Below are 12,373 nucleotides of genomic sequence, written 5' to 3' on the forward strand. Positions count from 1 at the left end.
TGAGTGTCCCACAGACTCAGAGGGATTGGGAACAGCTGGCCCAGTGTTTCAGACACACCACTGAGTGTCCCACAGACTCATAGGGATTGGGAACATTCTGCTGCACTGTGTTGGGAAGGATTGTGCTGATATCAGCATGGGCTCAGACTGATGGGGACACACTGTCCTGAGAGACTCTGATCTTCAACAAGGCTCATCTCAGCCTGACCCTCACACTCCCGAGACACCAATGCAGGAACAGGGTCCCACATTCATTGAGATTGTTTCTGTTTGTTCCTTTCCAACAGTTGCCACAACACACACGGCTACAATTCCCACAATCGAGGCTCCGACAACTACTGAAGAGATAACAGGTCAGTAATCTTCTCCAATGAACCTCTCAAATGTCACACACATTCAGTCACTGGGCTTTGCCGTCTGGGGAATGGATGAATGATGTCTTTCCACACCCAGGGTTATGGTTTATTGCTGCCCATTGCATGTTGGGATTCTCAGTTTGGGGAATGAAGGGGATTGGCTGGGCAGTCACTGGGTGAAAATCCTTGAGTTCCTTCCCCTTGTGCTACAGCAAATCGACTGCAGCGGTTCAAGGAGACGGCTCTCCATCACCTTCTCAAGGGCAACTCGGGACAGGAAAGGAAGGCTGGCCCAGTTAGTGGTGGTTACTTCCCAAGAGTCAATGTCAAAAGGCATCAGGAATGTGAGAAAGTTGGTTACGACATGAAAATTAGACAATTGATAAGGTTTGACTGAGATATTCTGGTGAGAGGGTAAGGAGGTTTTGTTTGATGCTTTGACCGAGGGAGTTGGTGATTGGAGAGAGTGTGAACTCCTCCTGCAGAATGAACAGACAAACACAGTAATCCTGAGCAGGAGGAGGTCACTCTGAACCTTGAACTTGCTCTGGCCATGGCAGCATGGCAGTGCCACTGGCTGGGCCAACATTTCTGACCCAGCCCGAGTTGTCCTGGAGAAGGTGGGGATGAGCTGCTTTCTCGCACACACACACACACACACACACACACACACACACACACACACACACACATTCACGCACCCCGCACACACATTCACACACATACAGCCACACACATTCACACACACACACACACACATTCACACACACACACACACACACACACACACACACGCGCACATGCGCACACACACACACGCACACATCCAAGCATCAGACACACACACGCACTACACATCCATGCACCCCCCTCACACATCCACCCACACACACATCCACGCACCCCACACACACATTCACACACACACACACACACATTCACGCACCCCGCACACACATTCACACACGTACAGCCACACACATTCACACACACACACACACACACACATTCACACACACACACACACACACACACACACACACACACACACGCGCACATGCGCACACACACACACGCACACATCCAAGCATCAGACACACACACGCACTACACATCCATGCACCCCCCTCACACATCCACCCACACACACATCCACGCACCCCACACACACATTCACACACACACACACACACACATTCACGCACCCCGCACACACATTCACACACATACAGCCACACACATTCACACACACACACACACACATCCACGCACTCCGCACACACACACTACACATCCATGCACCCCCCTCACACATCCACCCACACACACATCCACGCACCCCACACACACATTCACACACACACACACACACACACACATTCACGCACCCCGCACACACATTCACACACATACAGCCACACACATTCACACACATACACACACACACACATTCACACACACACACACACACACGCGCACATGCGCACACACACACACGCACACATCCAAGCATCAGACACACACACGCACTACACATCCATGCACCCCCCTCACACATCCACCCACACACACATCCACGCACCCCACACACACATTCACACACACACACACACACACATTCACGCACCCCGCACACACATTCACACACATACAGCCACACACATTCACACACACACACACACACACACATCCACGCACTCCGCACACACATCCACACGCACACACGCGCACACACACACACGCACACATCCAAGCATCACACACACACACGCACTACACATCCATGCACCCCCCTCACACATCCACCCACACACACATCCACGCACCCCACACACACACATTCACGCACCCCGCACACACATTCACACACATACAGCCACACACATTCTCACACGCGCACACACACACACACACACACATCCATGCACCCCCCCCCTCACACATCCACCCACACACACATCCACATACACAGGCACCCTCACGCATCCACACACACACACACTCTCACATCCACCCACACACACCCTCACGCATCCACTCACACCAACACATTGACACACACACCCACTCACACACACACATCCACACACACATCCAGACACCCCTATAACATATACACACACACCACATACTCACACACACACATCCTTACACATCCACACACACACATCCACACAAACCCCCTCACACATCTACGCACACATACACACCCTCACGCATCCACACACACACACGCTCACACATCCACACACTCACACACACCCACACACACAACACCCTCACACATCCACACACACATATCCACACACACACCCTCACACACACACCTCTCACACACACACCCTTGGGTTGAATTTGCGGTAAGGCTGTTTGTTCTAACCTTTACATTACTGCTTCTGCTATGAGTCCAGAGATGGGTGAGCCCATGGGCGTGTCGTTGATTTGTTCATATATTTGGTTGTTGAATGTGAAGTGTGTTGTGAGGCACAGGTCCAGTAGTTTAAGTATGCTGTCTTTGTTGATAGGTTCAACGTCCTGTTGTCTGTTCTGTATGTCCAGCAGGTTGGATATTGTTTCTCTGGCTAGGGTTTTGTCGATAGAGGTGAACAGTGCCGTTACATCGAATGAGACCATGGTTTCTTCCTTGTCTATGTGTATATTTCTGATGATGTCCAAGAATTCCTGTGTTGATTGTGTAGAATGTCTGGATCCGCTGATCAGGTGTTTCAGTTTCTGCTGTAGTTCTTTAGCCAGTTTGTATGATGGTGTCCCTGGTAATGATACGATGGGGTCTAAGTGGGATGTCTGGTTTGTGCACTTTAGGTAGTCCATAGAATCTGGGGCTGGTGTTGCTTTCAGGTTTCATTCTCTGTAGGTCAGCCCTGGTTATCTGTCCGTTTTTTTGGAGATTCCTCAGTGTGTTGTTTACCCTATTGGTGAGCTGTGGGGTGGGGTCAGACTCCCTCTTTTGGTAGGTGTTGGTATCTGCAAGTAGTTGTTCAGCTTTGTCCAGTATGACTGTCATTCTGCCTTTGTCTGCTGGGAATGATTCTTTCAGCATTCATGCAGGAACCGGAGTTGTTCGTATGTTGCGCTTAGACGGTTACCATAGGATTCCCATTTCCCGGTTTGTCTTAGCGTCTCTCACCTGTAGGTGTTCAAACTCACACTGACAGACACTAAAACACACTGACTGACACTAACAAACACTGACCGACACTAACACACACTGACAGATACTAACTCACACTGACTGACACTAACTCACACTGACAGATACTAACACACACTGACAGACACAAACACACACTGACTGACACTAACACACACTGACCAACACTAACTCACACTGACTGACACTGACACTCACTGGTTGTCACTAACTCACACTGACTGACACTAACACACACTGACTGACACAAACACACACTGACTGATGCAAACACACACTGACTGACACTAACTCACACTGACCGATACTAACTCACACTGACAGACACTAACACACACTGACTGACACTAACTCATACTGACTGAAACTAACACACATTGACTGACACTAACACTCACTGATTGTCACTAATTCACACAGACTGACACTAACACACACTAACTGAGACAGGCACACACTGACTGACGCAAACACACACTGACTGACACAAACACACACTGACACATACTAACACACACTGACTGACACTAACACTCTCTGATTGTCACTAACTCGTACTGACTGACACTAATACACACTGACAGACACTAACACACACTGACCGACACTAACTCACACTGACCGACACTAACTCACACTGACTGACGCAAACACACACTGACTGACACTAACACACACTGACAGATACTAACACACACTGACTGACAACAACTCACATTGACCGACACTAACTCACACTGACAGACATTAACACACACTGACTGACGCAAACACACACTGACTGACGCAAACACACACTGACTGACACTATCTCACACTGAAAGACACGAAATCACACTTACAGATGCTAACTCACAATGACTGACACTAACACATGGTGACTGACACTAACTCACATGAATGACACTATCTCCCATTGACTGACACTAACTCAAACTGACTGACACTAACACACACTAACACATACTGACTGACACTAACACATACTGACCCACACTAACTCACACTAACAGACACTAACACATGGCGACTGACACTAACTCACACTGACAGACACTAACACACACTGACTGACACTAACTCCCACTGACACTATCTCACATTGACTGACAATAACAGAAAATGACTGACACTAACTCACACTAACACACACTGACTGACACTAACACACACTGACTGACACTAACTCACACTGACAGACACTAACATACCCTGAATGACACTAACACACTGACTGACACTATCTCACACTGACTGACACTATCTCACACTGACTGACACTATCTCACACTGACTGACACTAACACACACTGACTGACGCAAACACACACTGACAGACACTAACACACACTGACACACACTGACTGACACTATCCCACATTGACTGACACACAATCACACTGACTGCACTAACAAACACTGACTGACACGAAATCACACTGACCGACACTAACTCACACTGACTGACACTAACTCACACTGACTGACACTATCCCACATTGACTGACACGAATTCACACTGACTAACACTAACACACACTGACTGACACTCGCACTTACTGACTGACACTAAATCACACTTACAGATGCTAACTCACACTGACTGACACTAACACATGGCGACTGTCAGTAACTCACACTGACAGACACTAACTCACATTGACTGACGCTCGCACATACTGACACTAACGCACACTGTGTGACATGCGCACACACTGACTGACACGAAATCACACTTACAGATGCTAACTCACAATGACTGACACTAACACAGGGCGACTGACACTAACTCACATGAATGACACTATCTCACATTGACTGACACTAACTCAAACTGACTGACACTAACTCACACTAACACACACTGACTGACACTAACACACACTGACCGACACTAACACACACTGACAGACACTAACACACACTGACCGACACTAACTCACACTGACTGACGCTAACTCACACTGACTGACACTAACTCACACTGAAAGACACTAACTCACACTGACAGACACTAACTCACACTGACAGACACTAACACACACTGACAGACAATAACACTCACTGATTGTCACTAACTCACACTGACTGACACAAACACACACTGACTGATGCAAACACACACTGACTGACACTAACTCACACTGACTGACACTAACTCACACTGACTGACACAAACACACACTGACTGACACTAACTCACACTGACTGACACTAACTCACACTGACTGACACTAACACACACTGACTGAAATTAACTCACACTGACTGACACTAACTCACACTGACTTTCACAAATACACACTGACTGAAACTATCTCACACTGACAGACACTAACTCACACTGACTGACGCTCGCACATACTGATGCTAACGCAGACTGTGTGACACGCGCACACACTGACTGACACGAAATCACACTTACAGATGCTAACTCACAATGACTGACACTAACACAGGGCGACTGACACTAACTCACATGAATGACACTATCTCACATTGACTGACACTAACTCAAACTGACTGACACTGACTGACACTAACACACACTGACTGACACTAACACACACTGACCGACACTAACACACACTGACCGACACTATCTCACACTGACAGACACTAACACATACTGACTGACACTATCCCACATTGACTGACACTAACTCACACTGACCAACACTAACTCACGCTGACAGACACTATCTCACACTGACAGACACTAACACACACCGACACACACTGACTGACACTATCCCACATTGACTGACACACAATCACACTGACTGACACTAACACGCACTGATTGACACAAAATCACACTGGCACTAACACACACTGAGTGACACGCGCACACGTTGACTGACACTAAATCACACTTACAGATGCTAAGTCACAACGACTGACACTAACACATGGCGACTGACACTAACTCACATTGACTGACACTAACACGCACTAACACACACTGACTAACACTAACTCCCACTGACACACACTGACCATGGTTCACTCTGGTATTAGTGAACACTGAGTGTAATCCTCTCAGTGACTGTGATGATCATACACACGGTGGGACACATACCCATACTGCCAGAATGTACCAGATCCTGACAGACCTGGACACTATCACCCCCAGCTCAGCCTGTTTCTGAAACTCCACATACCCCTGTGTGTGTTGTCATGGGAACCCCATTCACTGAGAGTTGTTCTGTTCCTAACTTCCCCCAGGAGCTGGGCCGGAGACAACAGAAGCTCAACTCCGTTCCACAGCTGCACAAGGACCAACCACCCGTGCTGCTGGTAAGTAATGTAACTCAATAAGCCTCTTGGTATTGTTTAAGTGATGAGTAAATTTGATTCCATGGCGTATAGTGTCCACAATGGTGACTGTATCTTTCTATACACCCAGACATACCTGTTACATTGACATTGACTGACACTAACATTGAGAGACAGACACACACACAGACACAAATACACTGATATACACACAGACACACATACACTGACACCCACACACACACAGATACACGCACAGACACACATACACTGACACCCACACGCACAGACACACATACACTGACATCCATCCACACACGCACAGACACACATACACTGACACACACACACACAGATACACGCACAGACACACATACACTGACACACACATGCACAGACACACATACACTGACACCCACACACACAGATACACATAGAGACACAAATACACTGATACACACACACACACACACACACACACACACACACACACACAATCAGGTACAAAAACACACCTACCCACACAAACACAGGCACACACACAGACACAAACACACTGATATACACACACACACTGACACACACGCACTGATGGATCCCGTGGGTGAAGGATCCCGCGGGTGATGGATCCCGCGGGTGATAGATCTTCACTGGTTCGAGTCAAACCTGACACACAGGAAGGGGGTTGTGGTTGTGGAATGTCAGTCATCTCAGCTCCAGGACATCCCTGTCGGAGTCCCTCAGGGTAGTGTCCTAGACCTAACCACCTTCAGCTGCTTCATCAATGACCATCCCTCCACCACAAGGTCAGAAGTGGGGATGTTCACTGATGATTGCACAGTGTTCAGCATCATTCACAACTCCTCAGGTACTCAAGTAGTTCATGTTCAAATGTAACAAGATCTGCATGCGGTTCTGGTTGCCATATTATAGAAAGGAAATTATTAAACTAGAAAGAGCGCAGAAAAGATTCACAAGGATCCCAAATGGACTGGGAGTTTTGATTTATGAAGAGAGACTGGGCAGGCTGGAACTTTCTTCCCTGGAGCGTAGGAGACAGAGGGAACCTTGGAGGGGAACAGATAAGGTTAAAAAGCCTTTTCACACGGTAAGAGGGGTCTCAAACTAGAGGGAATAGATTAAAGGGGAGAGGGGAGAGATACAGAAGGGTTCAGAGGGGGATCTATTTCACAGAGAGGGTGGGGAGTGTCTGGAACAGGCAGTACCAGTGGAAGCAGGTCCACTTTCATAGTTGAAGAAACATTGAGACAGGTAAATGGATGGGATAGGTATGGAGGGATATGGACCAAACCCAGGCAAATGAGACTAGGTGAAACTGTGAATACTGGGCAGCATGGGGGTGTTGGCCCATTGGGCCTGTTGAAAATGTGTTGCTGGTTAAAGCACAGCAGGTCAGGCAGCATCCAAGGAATAGGAAATTCGACGTTTTGGGCATAAGCTCTTCATCAGGAATCCTGATGCTGCCTGACCTGCTGTGCTTTAACCAGCAACACATTTTCAACTGTGATCTCCAGCATCTGCAGACCTTGTTTTTTACCCATTGGGCCTGTTTCCATTCATGTTGACCTCCATGACTCTATCTGAACAATATCTTGGGTTGGGATGACAAGTGCTGAAAATGTGTTGCTGGTCAAAGCACAGCAGGCCAGGCAGCATCTCAGGAAAAGAGAATTCGACGGTTCGAGCATAAGCCCTTCATCAGGAATGAGAGAGTGTAGCCAAGCAGGCTAAGTAACACTCATGCCACGCAAATGACCATCTTCAATAAGGGGCAATCTAACTTTCAATAGTGTTGCCATTACTGACTCCTCCACTATCAATATCTTGGGGGTTACCATTGACCAGAAACATAGAACAGTACAACACAGTGCAGGCCCTTCGGTCCTTGATGTTGTGCCAGCCTTTTATCCTACTCTCAGATCGGAGTAACCTACACACCCTTCATTTTACTATCATCCATGGGCCTATTCAAGAGTCGCTTAAATATCCCGAATGTCTCTGACTCTACTCCCACCACTGGCAGTACATTCCACACACCCAGCACTCTCTGTGTAAAGAACCTACCTCCGACATCTCCCCGAACCTTCCTCTAATCACCTTAAAATGATATCCCCAGTGATGGACTTGATCTTCCTGGGATAAAATCTCTGTCTATTCACTCTGTCTATGCCTGTCATCATCTTCTCACCTCTGAGGAGAAAGGGAGGATTGCAGATGCTGAAGATCAGAGTCGAGAGTGTGGTGCTGGAAAAGCACAGCAGATCAGGCAGCTTCCAAGGAGCAGGAGGATCGATGTTTCAGGCATTAGCCCTTTTTAGATTAGATTAGACTTACAGTGTGGAAACAGGCCCTTCGGCCCAACAAGTCCACACCGACCCGCCGAAGCGCAACCCACCCATACCCCTACATTTACCCCTTACCTAACACTACGGGCAATTTAGCTTGGCCAATTCACCTGACCCGCACATCTTTGTGACTGTGGGAGGAAACCGGAGCACCCGGAGGAAACCCACGCAGACACGGGGAGAATGTGCAAACTCCACACAGTCAGTCGCCTGAGTCGGGAATTGAACCCAGGTCTACAGGCGCTGTGAGGCAGCAGTGCTAACCACTGTGCCACCGTGCCGCCCACAAATCAGGAATGGTGAAGGGCTTCTCCTTGAAACACCAATTCTCCTGCTCCTTGGATGTTGCCTGACCATCTTGTACACCTCTATCAAGTCGCCTCTCATCCTTCTTCACTCCAATGAGAAAAGCCCTAGCTCCCTCAACCTTTCTCCATACGACACACCCTCCAGTCCAGGCAGCATCCTGGGAAAGGTCCTCGGCACCCTCTCTAAAGCTTCCACATCCTTTCTAAAATGAGGTAACCAGAACGGGACACAATATTCCAAGTGTGGTCTAACCAGGGCTCTATAGAGCTGCACCATAACCTCGCGGCTCTTAAACTCAATCCTCCTGTTAATGAAAGCCAACACACTATACGCCTTCTTAACAACACTGTCAACTTGGGTGGCAACTTTGAGGGGTCTATGAACGTGGACCCCAAGATGTCTGTGTTCCTCCACACTGCCAAGAATCCTGCTTTTAACCCTGGAACCTGCATTCAAATTTGACTTTCCAAAATGAATCACTTCACACTTTTCCAGGTTGAACTCCATCTGCCTCTTCTCAGCCCAGCTCTCCATCCTGTCAATATCCCTTTGCAAACTACAACAGCCCTCCACACTATCCATACGCCCACTAACCTTCATGTCATCAACAAACATACTAACCCCCCCCCCTTCCACTTCCTCATCTAAGTCATTTATAAAAATTACAAAGAGCAGAAGTTCCAGAACCTCTTCTTCGCGGAAGTGACCAAGTTGTTAGATGAAGGAAGGGCTGTTGATGTCATATACATGAACGTTAGTAAGGCATTTGATAAGGTTCCCCATTGTAGACTAATGGAGCAAGTGAAGTCACATGGTGTGCAGGGTGTTCTAGCAGGTGGATAAAGAACTGGTTGAGCAACAGGAGACAGAGAGTAGTAGTTGAAGGGAGTTTCTTGAAATGGAGAAAGGTGACCAGTGGGTGTTCCCCAGGGGTCAGTGCTGGGGCCACTGTTATAGAGTCATAGAGTCATAGAGGTGTACAGCATGGAAACAGACCCTTCGGTCCAACCCATCCATGCCGACCAGATATCCCAACCAAATCTAGTCCCACCTGCCAGCACCCAGCCCATATCCCTCCAAACCCTTCCTATTCATAAACCCATCCAAATGCCTCTTAAATGCTGTAATTGTACCAGCCTCCACCACATCCTCTGGCTGCTCATTCCATACACGTACCACCCTCTGTGTGAAAATGTTGCCTCTTAGGTCTCTTTTATATCTTTCCCCTCTCACCCTAAACCAATGCCCTCTAGTTCTGGACTCCCCGACCTCAGGAAAATACTTTGTCTATTTATCCTATCCATGCTCCGCATAATTTTGCAAACCCTCAGCATCCAATGCTCCAGGGAAAACAGCCCCAGCCTGTTCAGCCTCTCCCTGCAGCTCAGATCCTCCAAACCTGGCAACATCCTTGTAAATCTTTTCTGAACCCTTTCAAGTTTCACAACATCTTTCCAATAGGAAGGAGACCAGAATTGCACACAATATTCCAACAGTGGCCTAACCAATGTCCTGTACAGCCGTAACATGACCTCCCAACTCCTATACTCAATACTCTGACCAATAAAGGAAAGCATACCAAACGCCTCCTTCACTATCCTATCTACCTGCGACTCTATTTTCAAGGAGCTATGAACCTGCACTCCAAGGTCTCTTTGTTCAGCAACACTCCCTTGGACCTTACCATTAAGTGTATAAGTCCTGCTAAGAGTTGCTTTCCCAAAATGCAGCACCTTGCATTTATCTGAATTAAACTCCATCTGCCACTTCTCAGCCCATTGGCCCATCTGGTCCAGATCCTGTTGTAATCTGAGGTAACCCCCTTCGCTGTCCACTACACCTCCAATTTCGGTGTCATCTGCAAACGTACTAACTGTACCTCTTATGCTCGCATCCAAATCATTTATGTAAATGACAAAAAGTAGAGGACCCAGCACCGATCCTTGTGGCACTCCACTGGTCACAGGCCTCCAGTCTGAAAAACAACCCTCCACCACCACCCTCTGTCTTCTACCTTTGAGCCAGTTCTGTATCCAAATGGCTAGTTCTCCCTGTATTCCATGAGATATAACCTTGCTAATCAGTCTCCCATGGGGAACCTTGTCGAACGCCTTACTGAAGTCCATATAGATCACATCTACCGCTCTGCCCTCATCAATCTTCTTTGTTACTTCTTCAACAAACTCAATCAAGTTTGTGAGACATGATTTCCCACGCACAAAGCCATGCTGACTATCCCAAATCAGTCCTTGCCTTTCCAAATACATGTACATCCTGTCCCTCAGGATTCCCTCCAACAACTTGCCCACCACCGAGGTCAGGCTCACTGGTCTATAGTTCCCTGGCTTGTCTTTACCACCCTTCTGAAACAGTGGCACCACGTTTGCCAACTTCCAATTTTCCGGCACCTCATCTGTGACTATCGATGATACAAATGTCTCAGCAAGAGGCCCAGCAATCACTTCTCTAGCTTCCCACAGAGTTCTCAGGTATACATGATCAGGTCCTGGGGATTTATCCACCTTTAACCATTTCAAGGCATCCAGCACTTCCTCCTCTGTAATCTGGACATTTTGCAAGATGTCACCATCTATTTCCCTACAGTCTATATCTTTCACATCCATTTCCACAGTAAATACTGATGCAAAATATTCATTTAGTATCTCCCCCATTTTCTGTGGCTCCACACAAAGACCGCCTTTCTGATCTTTGAGGGGCCCTATTCTCTCCCTAGTTACCCTTTTGTCCTTAATATATTTGTAATATATTTGTTGTTTGTAATATACATAAATGATCTGGAAGAGGGCACTGTTGGTATGATCAGTAAGTCTGCAGATGACACAAAGATTGGTGGAGTAGCAGAAAGCATAAGGGACTGTCAGAGAATACAG

This window comes from Hemiscyllium ocellatum, chromosome 1, assembly GCF_020745735.1.
Source record: "Hemiscyllium ocellatum isolate sHemOce1 chromosome 1, sHemOce1.pat.X.cur, whole genome shotgun sequence".
Lineage (NCBI taxonomy): Eukaryota > Metazoa > Chordata > Chondrichthyes > Orectolobiformes > Hemiscylliidae > Hemiscyllium > Hemiscyllium ocellatum.